We start from the raw sequence: 19,301 nt of genomic DNA, 5'->3' as shown, positions 1-19,301 counted from the left end.
AAGCAAACTGAGCTGCCCTGTGTTCTTCCCAGCAGTGCTCTGCACCTGCCCGGCAGAGCGCCCCCCATGTTGCAGGGACAGCTACGGACGGCTGCAGACAGGGGGGCACAACAAGGCTCTGAGGTGCCGGGCAGACTGGGAAAACTGAGGCTGGCCCCATGCCCCAGGGAACCTCTAGAGATGGCTTCTGTGCTCTTTAGGGATGTAAAAATAGCGAGCATTTCTTCTAAACAGTGCATGCCTGTTTGCAAATCTGGTGACTACTTTGAAGGTATCATTGACAAGATCTTCTTTTTAAAGAAATCAATAGAACAACTGATTCTAAAAGACCGGAACAGTCCCTCCTCTCCCACACAATCTAAACCCAGTGAAGAATTTCTCGTGCAGAACACCACACACAGGCACGTTGAAGGGTTTTCCCTTGGTGCCAGCTTGTGGTCAACACTAGTTCAGGGGCCTCTGAGTAAGAGGCATCCTAATTTAAGGTATTTACATATGTATTGGTTTCTAATGGGCGTCTTCCTCTAGATTCCAAAAGAAGGGCTGCAGAAGAGGCAGATTTCTGTCCTCCACCCTCCACTGCTTTGCCTGCATGATGGGAAGTGACTGTACAACTCCACAGCTGCTCAAAAAGCGAACAATTTCTTCCACACAAACAAGGCCAGTCAGCACGGGTATCTGCCAGGCGGCTCTTCACCACGGCCATGCCTGACCCGGCCTTCCCAGTTGAGGGGATTCCGGCGGCTCTCCACAGAAAAATAAACAGCAAATACTTACAGGGGACAGCCTTGTAGAACTGATTCCGTAATCAACAGTTAAAGAAGCAAATTGGATTTACCCTATCACCAAAAAAAAAATTAATTCCAGATTGTAGTTATTGTCTTAAGTACAAGAAAGTTGTCTTATAGGCTTGGCTGGATAATTTCATTTTAAAAGTATCTCTAAAATTTGACATCCCTTGGGATGTTTTCTCCATCATTATATAACTGTAAACTTCTGGATGTTAGAGATTGGATAATTTCTTTCAGCGGGACCTGGCCTGCAGCAGGCTGGGATGCTGAGGATGCACACTAACAGGTTGCCAGGAGTTGCCAGTTGCGCCTGGGAGCATGACAGATGCCCAGCAGGCACGTTAGAAGTTTTGGTGTGCGAGACTTTTCTTATTTATTTTCCTTCATATGCTTTTTTGAATCTCTGCTATTAATTATGAAGGGATTGTTAGAGATTCTTTTTACAAGCTGCATCTACACAAGCCAGAGAAAACAAAACAGAGACCAAGATCCCGTCTCTTGCAGGCAGTGGGGTTTGCTCCTGATGCACAGTTCTGCAATGCTGAGCTCTTTGGAACCATATGTTCTTGCAACGTTATGCAGAGGAGCTGGCCTTCGAGCACATGACAGTCTTGTGCTGGCCTCACCCTGCACAGCCCCAGCCAAAACTGTAAAACGCTTGGTAAAACCAGCAGTACTCAGCGCTGCGCGGGTGTCTCCGTGGGTGAAATATTTCCCCAGACTTTCCCGCCCCATGTGTGATTTCTGAGTTGATTAACATTTCATCTCTAGTGTTATGTTATTATAACCTTTATGTTTTAATCCATTTTTACACTGTGGGAAAAGAAAAATATCACTATTCTAGTAATCAAGTTATTCCTGTAAAATCCTAAATAAAATGAGAATTTTATTAAAGATATTTATCTTATACAACAAGAATAAAATCAATTTGCACTGCTGGTACAGCATCTAGTTACAATAACATTAAAATATATTGTTTATTTGTGGGTGGGGCCATTTCTCTTTCCAGATTGGTCAATGAGAGGGGCACCATGGTGCCCCTCTTTCAGAATATCGGCTTGGCGGCTGGACGTGGAGGAGAGCATTTTTATTGTTAATCAATGCCAATCAATTCTGAGCCTTGATGTTAAATAGGGATCAATACCGCTGGGCTGCAGATGAGATCTGAATTCAATTGGTGAGTGAACCTGCAGAAGTTTTTAATCACAAGGTAAATCAAGACCTGGAACATAAGTCAGATGAATTAATATCGGTGGTGTAGGACCTCTCTTGCCACTGATCCAGCACAAGGAAATTTCTGTCATATTTCATTATCACTCTTTGGGTTGCTGAAGGCAGCGTTTGGGGAGGATTTTCTTAGTGGAGGCTGGAGCGCCCCTCACACCACATGGTGAATCCTGGCTGCAACTACAGCCAGCTGGTCCACCGAGTATAGTTATATGTATGCCCCATGAATCTCATTTTATGCGATTAAGATCCATAAAAATTCAATAGCTTTTCTTCTGCAATTCACATTTTACCTGGTGAAATATAAGAATTTCATTATCTTTGCAGCTGTTGCCTAGGATCAAGCAAAGGTTATTATCCTCTTCAAAAACATTATAGAATATGTACGAAAATGTCAGGAGAACTGGGCATTTAAAGCTTGATTTTTTTAAAGAAAAACAGTGTCTGAAGTTTAGAATAAACTTCACTTGACATTTATGTACCATGATGTATTTCTTGGTGAACTGATTTTGCAAGGAAATTCTTTGAATTCGACTCTGTGACCAGACTGTAAAAGGAAAAGGAAAGATGGGAGGGGAGGGGAGAGGAGGGGAGGGGAGGGGAGAGCCAGAGGACGGGAGGACAAGGCAAGAAAGCAAAGGGGGTGGCGTGGCAACCCTAAACCCAAGCTCTCCTCCCTCCATTGGCCCACATAGGATTTCCTAACCTTTCAGATAACCATCCCTGGGAAGACAACCCTGGAGAACCCTAAAACCGATTGCCATGGTCTAATCCTATGGATCATTCAGGCCCATTTAAAGCATTTGAAGAAAAATGATCAGTGCAGAGAAGGTGATTGATCAGAAAGCTCTGTAAATCACGCAGGTTCGGGACGGTCCTCCAGCCTCCACCGCTCGGTTCCATCCACGATGATAAATTAGCATTAGATAGAACCTAATGAGTTTACTAAACATTTGGGATTTGTGCTAATAAACTGGCTGGCTGTGAACTAACGGAAGCGATGAGCAATCCTGGTGTTCTCTCTTATCTCTGTAACATGACAGTTAAGCCACGCTTCCAATCTGCGATCAATTCATCCTCCGACACCATTGTACATTCTTCACAAAAAGATAATTACTGCTTCTCTGGATCAGAACACTCATATTTCCTTGGAATTGCAGGTCTTGATAGCAGGTACTGTCACTATACAGCTCTATTTATGATCATTATTTTTGCCTAAAAAAGCCTTTTTCCTCAACTTGATAACGAAACCTGCTATGATGAGAAGGGAACAGTTAAGACATTGTTTCCTCTGCGGAGTCTTTTACGTTTAGTGGAGGCTGCTGGCAAATATTTTATTCAGGGCATTAGTAAAAGTTTCCACTCATTAGAACATATTGCTACCATTTCCTTAAAAAAAAAAATCCTGTTTCCGGCTCTGATTTGTGAAAAACAGGGAATAAGAGTAAAGCCAGTAACGTCACAAGGAATAAATCAAAACGTGATTAAAAAGACCATAGCAGTTTTAAAATCCCATGCCCTTGGCTTCCCTGCCTCTCGTTCCTGGGTCCCCCTCCTCGCCTTACAGGAGGGATCTGCACTGCTGCATGCTCAACTCTGTTTGACCCCCTGCACACGCAATAAATTACCACAACACACAACTCTGAAACAATGTAAATTAGTTACTGCTTCAGTCTGATAAATGGGAACAAATGTGTTTGGGGCTGGAAAGGGGTTCTGGAAGCTCTAATTGCAGGGAATGATTATAATGGGGTCTTAGGAAACAGGAGCAGGAGTCACCTGTCGTGACAAGCATCCGGCCCAGAAAACATGCTTCTAACAGCAGGACTTGCAGCCGCCAAGTAACAATTTCCCTTAAAGTTAAATTGACTTCTGTGCTTGCTTAATTCACAAGCACACATGAAAGAGGTACCTTTAAGACTACCTATGTGTCATGATATTCTGAGCCCAAACGGGTATGTTTTCATCTTAAAGCTTTTTCTGGCCTTCTCACTGGTGTGCCCAGGAGAGGCCAGACCTGCATCCAGGACGAGAACCCTGGAGACCCAGGAAAGGGGAAAGGAACGGTCATCAGGCAGGAGTGAGAGAGGGTAGGATCTGTTTCTGAGCCTCACAAGGGCACAGCTCTGGCTGGGGACCCTCGCAGGGTATGAATTTGCATAACTCATTATTTGTTCAAAGTAATGATCTTTGGGGAAAGGGCTGTTATATTTAGAACTCGCTTGTCAAATTTAATAAATGACAGTGACTGCCGTTTCCCCCCCAAAAGCACTTTCCCAGGTCCTTGCACCTCTCCCTGGGGCCTCTGCTGGCTGGGGACTCACGGCAGCCCACATCCCAGTAACTGATGGCTGCTGCCCAGTGGCTGGATCAGGCCACTGACCTTGGATGGTGGGGACAAGAAGCTCATCCAATCCAATCCCCCACTTGCTTGCCGACCCAATCTTCCTCATGTCAGAGGGCTTATCGCTTCATTGAGAATGTGGAAGTGGACAGGGGAGCTCCCCTTGGCAGAATGTCCAATAACCAAATATCAAGGAAGAGAGGCCATGGGGCCACCCGTCCCAGCACACTGATCTGATTTACAAACCTTTCCTAATGTGAAACAAATGCTGTGGGTGTGAACTCACACTTAACCGTAAAAACCCTTGCATTACTCTGCCTCGTATTAAATACCACATATAACTCTCAGCAGGTTTTATGTTGTGTTTTACTGTCAGCAATGGTTAAGGCTGGCCTAACATTTTGTTTGGCAATTAGGAAAATCTGTAGTTTAATTTATTAAAGCAAAAAAGCCAACAACTACACTGAATGACGAATTCATCCTGTTTTTATGCCATAGTGCAGCATTTTTGCCTTCCCGAAAATTTAATCATTCTCCTTTTATGGCCTGTGCTATTTAAATATTCTGAAATAGTATTATTTAGGAAATAAACCCAATAGTAAGTGAAATTGAGTTGTACCACTTAAATAAGTTCACAGCGAAAAGTAAAGACACTTTGATCTTTTTGCAAAGGAGCTGCTTAAATGCGACAGAGGGCAGGCGAGAGGTGTGCACTTCCAAGAGCCCCAAGAACCCCACAGATAGCTTCCTACATGAGAAGCTGCCCCGGTCGGGAACGAAGGCATTCGTGACAAAATGCCAAGACACCAAGAGACAGGAAAGATCTTGCCAGAAATCTTGGGAAAGGAAAACAAAACAAAACCCTGAAAGTCAAAAAGTAGGAGGCCACAAAAGACACGGAGGAGACTTCAATGCGCACTGCTCAGTGACAGAGCCCATCTGCAAAGTCCTTCACATAGGACGCCAACCACGGTCACCAGTAAAGAGACGTGGTTGACAGGGGCTCTGGAAGGGGTGGATGGATGCACAGGTGGGGGACTGAGGATCTAGGGCAGGGCTCTGTGTGTGACACTGTGACAGTTGAGTCACATCACCAGGCCTCTATCAAAGCCCACAGGAAGAACAAGGCCCAGAGTGAGCTCTCATGTAACCATGGACTTTAGTTACTGGTAATGTATCAATATGGCTCAGTGGTAACTAATGTCCCACACCAACAAAAGATATTCATGCTAGGGGGACTGAAGGTGGAGAGGAGGGAGGATAAGAGAACTCTGTACCTTCTGCTCATTTTTCTGCCAACCTAAAACTGCTCTTGAAAATAAAGTCTGTGAATTGGTCTTAAATGATTTTAAAAGCAAACATCTCTAACCCACATCTGATGCAGAGGACAACACTGCCAAGCGGGGACAATCTGCTTTCATGTGGCCCCAAGTCCCTGTCCCCATCCACATCGCCTAGTCCTTCCTCTACAGGTAGGGCACATGGTTATGGACAAGGGCAACTTGGAGAGAATGCCTGCCTGAATCCACCAGCATTTAGATTCATGCCAGGCACATTCCCTGGCACCAAAGGTCTTTGAGAACTTAGAAGATAATCAAGGAGCAGCCTGTCCTCAAACAGGGCTGGCAACTGTCATCCTTGACCCCAATAACAAAACACCAAATTGGCTTTCCTGAATGTTTCTTAAAACAAAAGGGGCACCCTCTTCATTGGGCTATAAAGACGCTTCCCCTAATAACAGAATTTGGGGAAAGTGACCTTCTATGTAAGTCTGTCCCCTGCCCAGGTTTGGGGTAATAGGCTTGGAGAAGACACACTGCCCACTCATGCCCACAACGCAACCCAGGGCTCATGTTGCACGTCATCTGTTTATCTGCAGCCCCATAACAGCCAGGTCAGCAGGTCCATACAACTTTCCATTTGGGTTAAAACCTCTAGCAAAGGAGACACGGTGAAGCTTTGTAAGAAACTCTTCTGGAGGCCTTACTTAAGACAGCAGGCCTCCAGGGTCAAGGCTGGTCCTCCCCTTGCAAACTCACCATCACACGGGAAAATGCTTCGAGGGCCTTATCATTGCCAAAGTTTTGTTCATTTGTGTTGCTTTAACATGGCGCCCTGCCCCCAGTGCTTTCTACTAAGAGAGAGGGACCAGGCAGCTACAGACAGTGGGCGGGAGCAGGGCGGGAGTAGGGGCGGAGGCTGGAGTGCGGCTGGGACTGCCTGTCTGGGCAAAGGCTGCCTCCTCCCAGATGTGCAGCAGCTCCCCGTCTTCCAGCAGAGACACACTGGAGCCGACTCCTTCCGTTGGTGGGGCCTGGGCTCTGTGTTCTGCAACAACACCACAGGAGCCCTTTCCTTTCCGCACATGGTAAACTCATTTCCTAGTGAATTACCGGGAAGGCGCAAAGTGTGGCCCCTCTGTACACAGAGGATGCAGTCCATCCATGGGGCACTGCAGCCCACATGGACTGAGTATTTTCTGGCTAAGCAATGATCAGTAAAGGTGTTGCAGAGGGACAACATTTGCTTTGTTTTTAGGACAGGGGACAAAAGTGATTCAAAAACAACTAAAACCAGAGTTTCCCTAGGCCCCGACAAATGTAGCATTCTTCATCAAAATGTTGACAAATTTACAACACTTACTAGTTTGACAGATATGACTGGCTGTTTTCTGGGTAAATTGTTTCAAAAACAGTTTTCTAGAGCTTCTACAATTTAATGAATGCTAGCTACCCCAAAGACTAAAAAACTTACAATACAAAAAAGTCCTTAACCCATAAAATTCCTGTTTATTTTTCTAAATGATAACCATATTTTTATTTTAAAGCATTAATAATACCAGCATAATGTCTCATTATACAGAGTTTTAACCACAAACATTTCTGGGAGATTTGCTACTAAGACAAACAAACAAGAGGAGCGTGTGTTCTGTTGGTGGCAGGAGGGTTTTCGTCTTTGAATGCGCAAGCATCCTCACTGTTTCCCCCTTCTTTACTCTGAAGGGTCTTCCATGCCATTTATGAATATTTAATGCTCCTGGAAGATAACTAGACTAAATTGTGTAATTAATTGATTTAAGGAATCAGGGTCTATAGAATATGATCACCCTGCCAGAGCGGGGAGCGCACATCTCTGCCCTCATAACACAGAAAAGCACTCTCCACACGCAAAAGAGGCTTGGAGTGGGTTGGAACAAATGTGGGGCCATTGATCTCAATTCAGGTTGGAATTATTGGTTTATATCCTCAGGACAAATATGCCTTATCTGGTCAGGACCTGCTAAATGTATCCAAAGGCCACAAAGAGCCAGCGAAGCGCATTGTATAAAATTCTTTTTTAAGCCAACTAACCAAGTGATGACACGGCTGGTGGAGACCTGTAATCTGACTCACCAATCTGATGGGACAATTTATTCTGCAATACTCAAGAGGAAACACAGGCTAGAAACTCAACATAAGCAACTAATTTTCAGAGGCAACACACGCCCCACAGAAATGTTTGTCATTATGATATCGAAACGCATCTCAGTTGTGAAAGACCACATCGCTCCAAAGAGATTCCCCTCGTATAGGTGTTTTTCTTTCTCTGATTAACACAACTTGCCCTAGTGAACACTAAATTCATTTTTTTCTCCTAGAAATATGCCTTAAGCTGGAGACAGTGCCAATGCCACAAACATTTCATAGAGGTTTCAGCAAGCAGAAAAATGCTAATAGTATTTTGTCATTGTAAATGACAGCTCTCTTAAGAATGTTAAAAATGTACACTGTCTTTGTCATTACATTAAGAATAATCTTACCTTAAAAATCCCTAACATGGAAGGTGATTAAAAATCCTATAAAATTGTCATATCTTTGAATTTAGGAGCAGAGCAGATTTTTCCATCAATAATTAAGACCTCCAAAGCATGTATGCCAAACATAAATGGAGCTTCAATCCTCCTTATTCAAATAAACATGGTAAACCCATTAACCAAATGTTTTTACATTTTCCCCTCCTCTCATGCTTCTAGAATATCAAATGATCACATACTTCTCTTAGGTTATAGAGGGATGAGTAACCTCAGCACATACTCTAATTAACCAGATATAAGAGAGCATTCCCTCAGACACGAAGAATAAATTTTGTATATCTGGAGGAGACACTTCCCATCATGTGATAAAAACTGAGTTCGGAGAGTTACTCAGTATCAATCAGTTCACAAATGATTGAATGTTGCATAAATCCAAAATGATTTTGGAGGGAAAACATAGCATCCAAAATGTGAGTCGAATCAACATGGCCACTTCATTATTACAGCATGCTAAAAGTCTCATGACGTAAAAACAAATCATCTTTTCAAATTTATAAATCCCACTCAGAAGATGAAACACTTTCACAATCCTGCAAAGCTAACATGTGCTGCCTTTCCAAGCATCTTCTACTCAGACAAGACTCCCACAGATACTCAAACCCGTTAGCCAATCCAAAAAATAAAATCAGTTCAGTCACAAGACAACCACCTAAGGCTGTATGATTTCCATAGCCACAACACTGACAACAAATGTAATTATATTGATTTTAGTAGTTTGAGTTCTATAAAGTGTTGAACTTGTTCTCAACTGCCTGAGTGACGGCCACAACTGGTCAACCCTATTTGATTACTAATAAGAGAGCTGTCCCTTCTGTCAGATACCCAACACTCTCCACTAAGCAAACTGGGATTTCAGCTAGTTAAACATTAGCATTGCTCTCCAGTGGTGCTACATATTTCTTTAGGCTTAACTCATGGTGTTTTCCGGGCTTAAATTTTCAGACACTGGACAGCAAAGTTCATGATCAAAAGATAACTTTGTAATGAAAACTGCTGAAATTCAACCCCTCTTCAAAACAGTCTAAACCTCTATTTCACAAAACTGGTGTCACATGTACACGTCCAACATTTATTCGATTTGGGTACCAATTTCGAAATCTGCAGTCAATCACACACCGGGCCGTGGCTGCTCCCCATCGTTGGGAAGAAAAAAATCTCTCCTCCTCAGAGCGATCTGGGTGAGTGTGGAGGGGAGGGTGGTGGTGTTTTTGTTGTTTCAACCAAAGCAATGCCAAAGCACATTAGCACGATTAGGACTAATGATTGGTATCTTAAAATGATGCCACGTTACCCAAGGAACATGATAAATAGCAAGACAAGGAGCAGCAAACGTAAAGAATGCATACAGCTAATCTAATTATGGAAATTAATGTTGGAAAATGTAACCAGCATGTGTAATTAGTTTCAATTATAACCAACTTTGGTTTGTTAGTTACATATTTGCTACTTGACATAAAACCACAGCCACAATTGGAAAAACATTAGGAGACATTTTGCAACTAATTGAGAGCAGATTAAATTCATTCTACCACTGGGTGACAATTACAAGAGCAACACCACCCGAGTTTCAACTTCAACTACCATCCAAGATAAAAATAATGCAAAAATGAAATACTTGTTAACAAATTAGCAGAAAGCATTTTTATGACATATCTCTGGGTTTAAAGCCAGAAGCTCTCTAGGCATAAAGTGCTCCTCACAGTGAGAGCAGTGGCAGATGAAACTTCTTCCCGTGACAACTCGCAAGCAATTACTGAATCCCCACAGAGCGAGCCACCAGGTTTCCAAGTCAATCCACCTGTGCATGATAACACACGCGGACAACAAACCGTGCAAGGCACAAGATGAGCTCAACACCAGCCTCAAAAATATGGAGCAACTGGAAACCGAGCAAAGCATGGGTTTTTTCATTGCTGCAGTTTTGTTTTGAAAAATAAAGAAGTCATCCTTACCTGTCAATGATTACAGGGTCTGAGGGCGTTTCCTTTCTATTGCCACAACTTTTCTTGTCACAGCACCGGCTGTGGAGCAATTGTAAACAGTGGTTTTAATATGCATTCCATCCTCCTTTGGTGCCCAACTTATGGGGGGGGGTTGTTTTGTTGTTGATTTTTTTTTTTTGAAGTCTGAGAATGAAGCGGTAGGAGTCAGGAAAATAGTTATCCAACTAAGGCAGCTTGACAAATTTAAACCTAGTGAGCTTCCATGTTCTTCAGCAAAACTTAAGGTGTAACTTTCTGGTGAAAGGAGCAAAGTTGAACATATCTGTTAACACTAGGAGGGCAACAAGAGCTTCCATATAAATTGTGATGCTAAAATATGGGAAACATGTTGTTGGTGTTTGTCTTTGCAATGAACTGAGGAGAAGGGAAGGCAGGAGGCTTGGGAATAACTTTTCACAGCTTCAGCTTTTGTTTACCTCTAATTGTCAAGCTGTTATTTCTGGAAAAGATGCAAGATGCCACCTTCAACCAATATTTCTTTTGGGCATTTATTAATTATAACCACAAAAGCATGCATCAATCTATCACAAACTTCTATTGTTCCTTCTTTAAGCCTACCTTAACTCTGTTATTGAAACTTTAATTAAAGCAGAAGTGAAACAAAAATGTTATGATTCTTGCATTTTAAAAAAGCATACTTGTATAATGGTTACATGTCTAAATTAGCTAAATTAACACCATATGGTAGGCAAAGTATATAAAGCCTTTTAAAGCTGACAGCTAAAGTTATTAAAGAAAGTCTACAGTCTTCCACTTAGAGCTTAAATCACATCTGTGTGCTTTCTATGTTAATTGCAGTACATGCAGAAGTGGATAATAAAGAAATTCCACTTTATTGGTTGTAATTTATATTTATTACCTGTTATGAGAAAAAGTCAGCTTTTGTATATTAGTGCTGTAACAATATGTCTGCTCAGAAATGGCATTTAGGCAATAGGCGTCATAGCCAAGCAGAGTATGCCCCTCAGAGTATGGGGACTGCTACTGTAGGCTGGGAGCCTGAAAAGCATTTCCTTATTATTCCTTGCAACTATATTTCACATGCCACACATACAAAGTCAATGATGCATTTTTATTTGCCATGTAGGGGTGAAACTCTTGTGGTAGTTAGAAAAAAACAGGTGGGAAATTGCTCTTCTGACAGAGATCTCAAGTAACGCTGGCTATCTAACAACAATATGAACGATGCATCACTGCTCTGGGGAAGATGTTAACTGACAGAATCACAATCCAATTCTCACACACACGAGCTCTATAATAAGTACAAAAGAGTTTCCTTTTTATCAATAGCAGACAATTGTACTTCTCAGGATGCAAGCATCTGAGAAGAGGGTAGTCAAATGATTCCCAGTGATCTCTGACTTCTCCGGCACAGGACAGATGCATCCCCTGGACCTGTTTTCATTTTTGACGACATTGCTGCTAGACGGCCAACATATTAATCCACTCTGCTGAGCAGCTGGTGGGTTGATCGTCATCACTAGGGGGAAAAGGAGGCCGGGCTCCTTGGTGGCCGGGCATGTGGCCTCTGGCTGATTACATTTCAATTGATGCCCTTCCCTAAGCTGGGCGGGGTGGTGGCGCCTGGACGGGGCGTCCTTTGTAGACACAGCTTGCGCCAGACCCGCCTGCTGCCCTTGGCTCACCTGCACATGATCTCGTGGGTCAGCAGCACGCGACACATCTCCGGGTTCTTGTCCTGGCCCTCATAGACGATGGCCTGTGCGGGGGACAGAAAGAAGCCGGGGTTAGGCAGCGCCCCGGGCATTGCAGGCCTCGCGGGCGGCAGGTGCACGGCCAGCGATGGGAGGCATCGCGGTCCACCAAGCCTCCTCCCCACCCGCCACTCCAGAAGTGGAGCCAGGCCCTGGCGGCCTCGCTCTGGCCGCCTCCCGACCTCCTTCCTCCGGCTGTGTGCCGGGCCTGCGCCAGGCCTCAGCTTGGGAGGGCCTCCGGGAGGGGAGTGCAGAGACTGCTGAGGCCCCGGAGCAGGAGGCTAGGCGTGCAGGCACGGACCTGGCGCGGGGCCCTTTGGTTGTTTGTGTTGCCGCCGCCGCCAGGCTGCGTCCTCGGGCCATTGTCTGCACTGAGTTTCAATCTGCATGTTGGAAGAAGCCCGTAAGAATCTGCTGCAACTAAAGACGCAGGGAGGTCTACTGGGCTCAGGGGCAGTTCGCTTCGCTCGGAGAGCCACGTGGGTTCTGCCTTGCGCGCTCCTCGGACTCCGACAAGGCAGGAGCGCTCAGCTCCTGCGCCGGCCGCTCTCGGCCCCCGTGGCCCCGGAGACCGCCGGTGGCGGCAGCGGCCTGGGCTGTGCACCCTGGGCGTCTGGCCCCGGGGAGGCAGGACCCAGCCGCCGCACGTGGTCGAGCGGTGCTGGGCGTAGCAGGCGCCCCGCAGGAGGGCCTGAGCCCCGGGCGTCCCAGCCTGTGCGGCCCACGTGCTCCTCGCCGGTTGATATTTGGAAAGAAAGTGCTAATGGCCAATCTGGTGTTTATTTTGAAACTGCTAACAATGATTTTTCTCGGGTAAAAAGGCAGTGTCTGCGCGCATGCTCGGGTGGGTTTTGAGCAGAGGCTGCGCCAGATGGTGCAAAGTCCTAGGTGCGCTCACAGCGGCGCCCAGCCCGGCTCTGCCGCCGGAACCCTGCCCAGCCGGGCTTCCACCCACCGCCTCCCAGAGAGAAAAGGTCACTGAAGTGGGGGGAGGCGGAGGGAGCTACAAGTCCCCGCAGAAAATTCCACGAAAGGGTTTGGGTTGCCGTCTCTCTGTTCCCTCCTTCCCACTGGAAATTATCTGTAAATTACTTCCAACCTCTTCCCGCACTCGGACACTCTCCTCGCTACCAAGTGGACAAAGCCCTTTCTGGAGGTCGCCCAGGGCGACCCTCCTGGGAAGAGGGTGATGCCGGAGCCCCACTCCCCCAGACTCCAGTCGACCCGCTCAGGACCAAAGAAGTGATGGGTGTCACCACAGGCCAACGAGCTGCCTGGGGCTTCGGGGCGCAGTAGCCTCGGTGGGCACCAGCATTTCTGTGAGAATGGCTTGTTCTTCAATGGATCCCTGTATTTATATTTGATTTATTTTTTATTTTGTAGCACAAACAGAAATCCATAAACTGTCGGTTCAGCACCATTGAAACTTTGATCAGTTACTGGGCTATTTCTTTCCTCCCCCCCCCATCCACGTCAGTGAGAGGAGATTAAATGCCTTTATTTTCTGCACTGTTTATACTGCAAAGGTACAAGGCTAAATGAACAATAAAAATGTACTCTAAATGAAGCCTCTCCTCCTCTATGCGACAGCAGAGAAACTTAGCACTGCCTACAGAAACCTTCTAATTAGACTACAGTGATTTCTGAAAACATTCAGCCCTAAATACAAAGGAAATAAAAGCAGCATGCCAAACTGCAGCCGAGTTCCAGGGGCTTCTCTGAATCCAGTGAAGTAATCACCGAAGGGCATACCAAGCGTCTTTGTCAGAAAGCTAGGGTTTACTTGTCAGATCTGTTTTACTCTAAGAGAAAACCATACTGCTTTACTACTGCAGACATTAAAATCCTACACCCTAGCTGCCTAGGTAAAGACAAACTTTTAAGGGGGGAAAATGCACAAACTAGTTGCATTAAGAGGAAGGCATGTGTCAGGCTGCAGGAAGCACCAAGGGCCTCAGTTCTACTTGGCTCACAATTCTTAAAGTTAGCATCAGAAATGAAGAAACCACTTTCATTTCTAAGCATGAAACCCAGCTTGCAAGTATATTTTAATCTTTGCCTAGTGAATTTAATTTATGCATTAGACCTGTCTCCCAACACTCTATTTTAAGAAAATGGGGGAAATATCTTTAAAACAAAACAACATGCCACCCAGCACAAAACCAGCAGCGAGAGACTGCACAATGTCAAAAAGCAATGAAGTGCTTTTCTGCACTTAATCACATTACTGATAGCAACAGTTATCATCGGAAAAGTTGACCAAGACAGGTTAAATAATTTAATAAGGAACTGCTTGTAATTATGTTATTTACAAGGTATGACAGAGGGTGGGAGAGGGAGCAGAGCAGTGGATGGGTTTGAGTGACCCCCTGGAGCTCGGAGTTTGAATTATGGAGATGGGGGGCTGAGAGGTGAAGATGGCTAGAGGAGAACAAGGTGACTTTTCACCCCAACACATTTAACTTTTAAATCCAAATAAAGGTCTCCTGTTACTAGACCATCACACTGGAAAAGAGAAAGAAAAAATGAACTAATCAAGCCCAACTTGATAGGCTTTGGAAAGGAGTTAGTTGCCTTTGTTAGAAGGGGAAAAAATCAATGAAATGATTCCAAGCAGAGACACAAATATTTAAAAATAAACAAGGGGGGAGATCCTGATTTTTTTCTGTCAAATATTAATTACCATAATAAATTAAGACAGCATTTGATTCCAATCACAAGCCATTTAATAAAGCATATATGTCCTGTTCTAATGACAACATAAAATATTTCACCAATCACTTCATTTATTCCAATAAATATGGAATTCTCATTAGCTTGTCAGGGAAGCTAAATGAAAAACAAATGCAGGTGATCCACTTGTCAGTCTTCTCTCTCTGAACCCCAGGATAACCCCAGCTCAGCAAGGAAACCAAGTGCAGAGGCATAAACTTTCTCACCTGTTTGGTCATTGAATCTAGGAGGCGAACAGATCCTGCTCTGTTCTGACTCCTGCAAAAAACAGAGACAAATTCTCAACAGGATTTTAGTGCTGAACCTCGGGGAAGGACAGCCAGGCCACAGGAAGTTGGTGCCTCAGGACTGCTGCTCCTGATGCAGCAAAACTTAAGCAATCCCTTCAAGAGGGAGAAAGAGAACTCTAATCACATCTTACAGAATATTTTTTCCCTTTTCTTAATTTAGAGCCTTAGGACTCTTAGGGTTTGCATTTGAAGAGGCAAGAAATTTGCCTAGTGGAGAACAGGCCTACTTGTCCCATAGGTGGGCCCATGTGGTCATTTATTTTTAGAAAAAAGAAAGCACCTAATGGCTACTGAGAGTCCGAACTCTGTCAAATGATTTTTTAAAGCCGTGCGCAGGAAGTAAGTTATGGTCGGTCTATGTAGCTGCCCTATCCCAATAATTAACATTAATTTGCAAAATTGAAAAAAGTCACTTAAAAGTGATGTTCTGCTGGAGCCCATATGGATTCCCTTTTTACTTTCTACTTCAAACCCACCGGTTAATCATGTGAAGTGCCATGGACTTATCGATCGTTTATGTTTTGTTTTCCTTCTATGCCATGAGAAGACTTCGTATTTACATCCATGTCATTTTAATCTCAAAATCGTTATGTCCTGTAACCATCGCAGGAAGGGAGATCCAGCGCGCAGGGGCGGAGAGGGCAGAAAGCAGGCAGCGGGTACTCACCGTTACTGTATAGTAGCTGGAGCTTATAGTGGATACCGTTGTTGGTTTTCTCCTTGTTTGGCTCCTAAAAGCAATGATAAACAATTGCATTTAGTGTGGTGGTGTCAGGCGCCGCCACCGCGATAGGTCCCCCTCCACAACCAAGGCCCCTCGGCCTCACACATGGCGGGCAGGATTCCTCGCTCTGAGCAGTGCCGTGATGTCACTTTCCTGCTGGAAGCCCTGCGTTCTCCTCGCCCCGAGTGAGTTCGAGGGCGCAGAGAAACTTCCCGGCCCTCAGTGGGGCCCCGGCGGCTACACGTGGCGCCAGCGGCGGGGTCGCCGGGCGCAGCGGTCCCACCGCCGAGGGGGCACTCCAGGAGCGTGCGGGCACAGCCTGCCTCCCACTTCTAGAGAGAGAGGGAGGGTGTGAGCCTATGCGTGCACTTACTTTCTCTTTCTCCACAAAGTCCACAAAAGCGGGTGCCCCTGCCTGTCGTAGAGCGCCAACACGAAGTGGAATAAATTGGATTTCCGGAGGTTGGAAGGCGGATGCTTCTCGAAGTGCGCCCGCACCAGCCCCACGCCACTGCGGGAGGAAAAAGCGGCCCTGTGAGGAGCGCGGCGCCGGCCGGCTGCGGGGGCCGGGTCTGGCCCTGACCGGGGCCGGGGCACGCGGTGGCGGCCGGTACGTACCTCTGGGCTGCTGTGTTGGCGTCCACCACTCCCGCCGTGTGCATCCAGGAGCGCACCGGGTTCATTCCGCTGCCCAGCGGCTCCTCCTTCATGGTCGTCCCCCGAGCGGAATATTCTCCTGAATCCCAAACATGAAAACTGCTGGCAGCGGCTGCCGCTCCTGGCCGAAAGCGCTTCCGGGGTTGGTGGCGCTCGGGGCACGGCGGCAGGCGGCTGCCCTGGCAGCCCTCGCCCTGCTCGGCGCCTGCGGTCGGGCCAGCTGACGGCTTCAGCCCGTCCTAGGCAGCCGCGACATACACCAGCGGCCGGAAGCTCCGGACGGCCGGGGACGCGGAGGTGGCTACACAGGCGGCGGAGGCGCGGCGCTTCGGTGGAGCTGGACGCGGTGGCTGCGGTGGCCAAGGCGGCGGTTGTTGTAGTTGTTGTTTGCAGGCGCGCTCAACGTGGTGTCATCCTAGCCAGGCGGCGTCCGCGGCTGCAGGACACTGCGGGATCGCCGCTTCTGGCGCGGCCCGCCTGCTCCAAAGACAAATAAACGGGGCAGTGAGTGCCGTGGCGCAGTCCCGGGCGCAGGCTGGGCGCGGCGGGGCCTGGATCGGACGCGCAGCGGACGGAGGCGCGCAAAACTCAGCCCTCTCTTCCCGAAGAATGGACCCTTTTCCGGGAGCCAAAACTCGAAGCCCGCGGGAGCGGCGCTGTCAGAGGGTGACGTCAGGGGTGGCGCTTTCGCCATATATGGGAGCGGCCGCCCTCGCCGCGCCCCTCACCGCAGCCGCAGCCGCGCTCGCGGACTGACTGCCTGAAGGCGCCGCAAGCCGGCCCGAGCCCACCGAGCCCCGCGAGCCCTGTCGCCGCCGAGCGCCACCGAGTGCCGCCGCTGCCTCCCCTGGCCTTGTGCTGCAGCTCCTGGAGCCCAGCTGCAGCCAAGGAAGTTACTGCTAGCCCAAATAAATCTTGAAAAGAAACAAACGCAGTCAGCGCACAATTGCAGCTTAGCCCCCTAATACCTCCCCGAAAAACCTGCCACACAGTCAAAAACACCCTGGGCCAGAGAGGGGAGGTGCCCCAAGTTACCCGAATGCATGCAATAAATGCAAGATAGAAGCTCGCCCTGGGGGGTCCCAAAGGGAAAAACGGGAAGAGGCTGGTCGACCGTGGGAGGGGGAGGGGCGGACGACCGACTAAGGGGGAGAGTGTGGCCAGAGCCAAGAGAAGATAAGGTTGAGCACACACAGATAAAGCACACCTAAGGCTGCTGCGGGGCCGATCTGTCCCCTTCTGCGCCTCGGGGGCGTCCTATGCTTCCTATCCCGGCAGAGACCCGGGATCCTCGTCGGAGGCAGGTTCCGCCAAACTCTCCCTCTCCCCCAGTGGCTGAGGGAGTCCCCAGTCCTCGGCCTGTCCTTAAGGCGCAGCGAGTGACAAAGAAGGCTCCAAATTCTCTGGGCCGACGGGAAGAGAGCGCCCGGCCTCTCCGGCGACCCAGAGCTGGTGTCCGGCTAAGCGCCCTGCGCGGTGGCTAGACCTTCCCGCCGCCAACCACTTTAAAAACAGAGCGGACGCTGCGGGTGCAGAGGCCCTGCCCTCGATGCCGCAGGGCTGGAGTGAACGCGCAGCACGCGTTCCTCGACCTGGTTTCGAGGAATCTGTTGGGCAGCCGGGCGCAGGCAGCTGGTGGGCTCCGCGGCCCAGTTCCTTCGGCCAGGACTCCGCGACCGGGCGCGAGGCCCGCCCAAAGGACGTCTGCGCGACGCGAAATAAATACCCAGGGGACTACCAGGAGCTGTCCCCGGGCATTTTCCTGCCAAGAGAAATCAGGCCCTTCTGATTAAAAAAAAAAAACAGCTCTCAGGGCACAAGTGGCAAGTGTCGCAGGACAACCTCTTCCCGCCGGGCCTGGGGTAGTACTCTCCTTTTTCGTGAATTGGCAGCATGTGTACGTTAATATTTTAATTAATCGGGAAAATCGAAGTCCGATTCACGTTATCTGGGGACCCCCATGCGCCTCTTGGAAGGGGTGAGGGAAAAGATGTGTAGGAAAGCAATCTATTTTGCTGGTGTTGGGGGTTAATGACTATTGCCAAAGATAAGTGAATTATCAAAGCTGTTGCACCAGTCCCATCTCAAAATCCATTATGGGGCCGTCCATCAAATTAAATACGTAAGTATAATAAAATCATATTTTATGACTATTTGAGGGTAATGAGATTAGTCTTTAGAAGCGATCGCCACATATTAAAGATGCCACTGTCTATAGAATGTTAATAACTTAAATCAAAGTGTATGGAAACTATTCACAATAAATTAAAAGAAAATTTCTATATTACTAATAAGTCCAGTGCTTTCTACTCACAGCAGACCAGGGTGTAGAAGGGAACACTTTCTTGGTGGAGGAACAAGGTAGGATAAAGTTGGCCATCAGTGGAGGGTGGGATTGAGAAATGCCAATAAAAGGCAAAAACTGAAGCGTCACAGATTCCTGTTATCTTCACTGCTCCCTCCCCCAATATTTACTCTGTACAGTGGAGGTTTCTGAAGTCCGACCCCTAAGTACCAAAGAAAGCTCAATCCTCCAAGTGAGAACCTGCAGGCGCCTCCTGCCAAGGCAACCAAGTCTGACAAACAGCGCCTCCTGGGGTGGGAGAGTGGAGCGCCGCCACGCAGCAGAGAACCAAGCGGAGTCTCCCACCCACTTCAGGGCAGGGGGCTGCTGGAGCTCCTGCCTGACCCCAGCACTGGGTCCAGGCTCCTACAGGTCGGGCACACAGAGCCCTCATTGAACCCATAACCCCAGGGCCGGGTAGACACCACCACGAATCACCTAGTCATAATTGCTGTTCACATGAGCCTGCAAGAATCAGGTCCAAATGAGTACCAGGCTCCAGGCTGGGCTGCGAGCCCCATGCACACAACATAGCAGGAACCTCTGATCCAAGTGCCTGGCCCCTGCGGACAGGACAGTGGGCTCGCTTGACCGTCTTCCTGGGAAACCCAGAGCTCTCC

At 47.5% G+C, this 19,301-nt stretch overlaps 1 pseudogene; it reads right to left on the bottom strand.

The window, feature by feature from the left end:
• Positions 1 to 16,431, bottom strand: part of LOC143641007 (transcription factor COE3-like) — a 79,997-nt pseudogene extending 63,566 nt beyond the window's left edge.
• Between the last annotated feature and the right edge of the window lie 2,870 nt (positions 16,432 to 19,301).

Source organism: Callospermophilus lateralis, unplaced genomic scaffold (genome assembly GCF_048772815.1).
Source record: "Callospermophilus lateralis isolate mCalLat2 unplaced genomic scaffold, mCalLat2.hap1 Scaffold_82, whole genome shotgun sequence".
Classification (NCBI taxonomy): domain Eukaryota; kingdom Metazoa; phylum Chordata; class Mammalia; order Rodentia; family Sciuridae; genus Callospermophilus; species Callospermophilus lateralis.
This window is presented reverse-complemented; position numbering and strand designations above follow the sequence as displayed.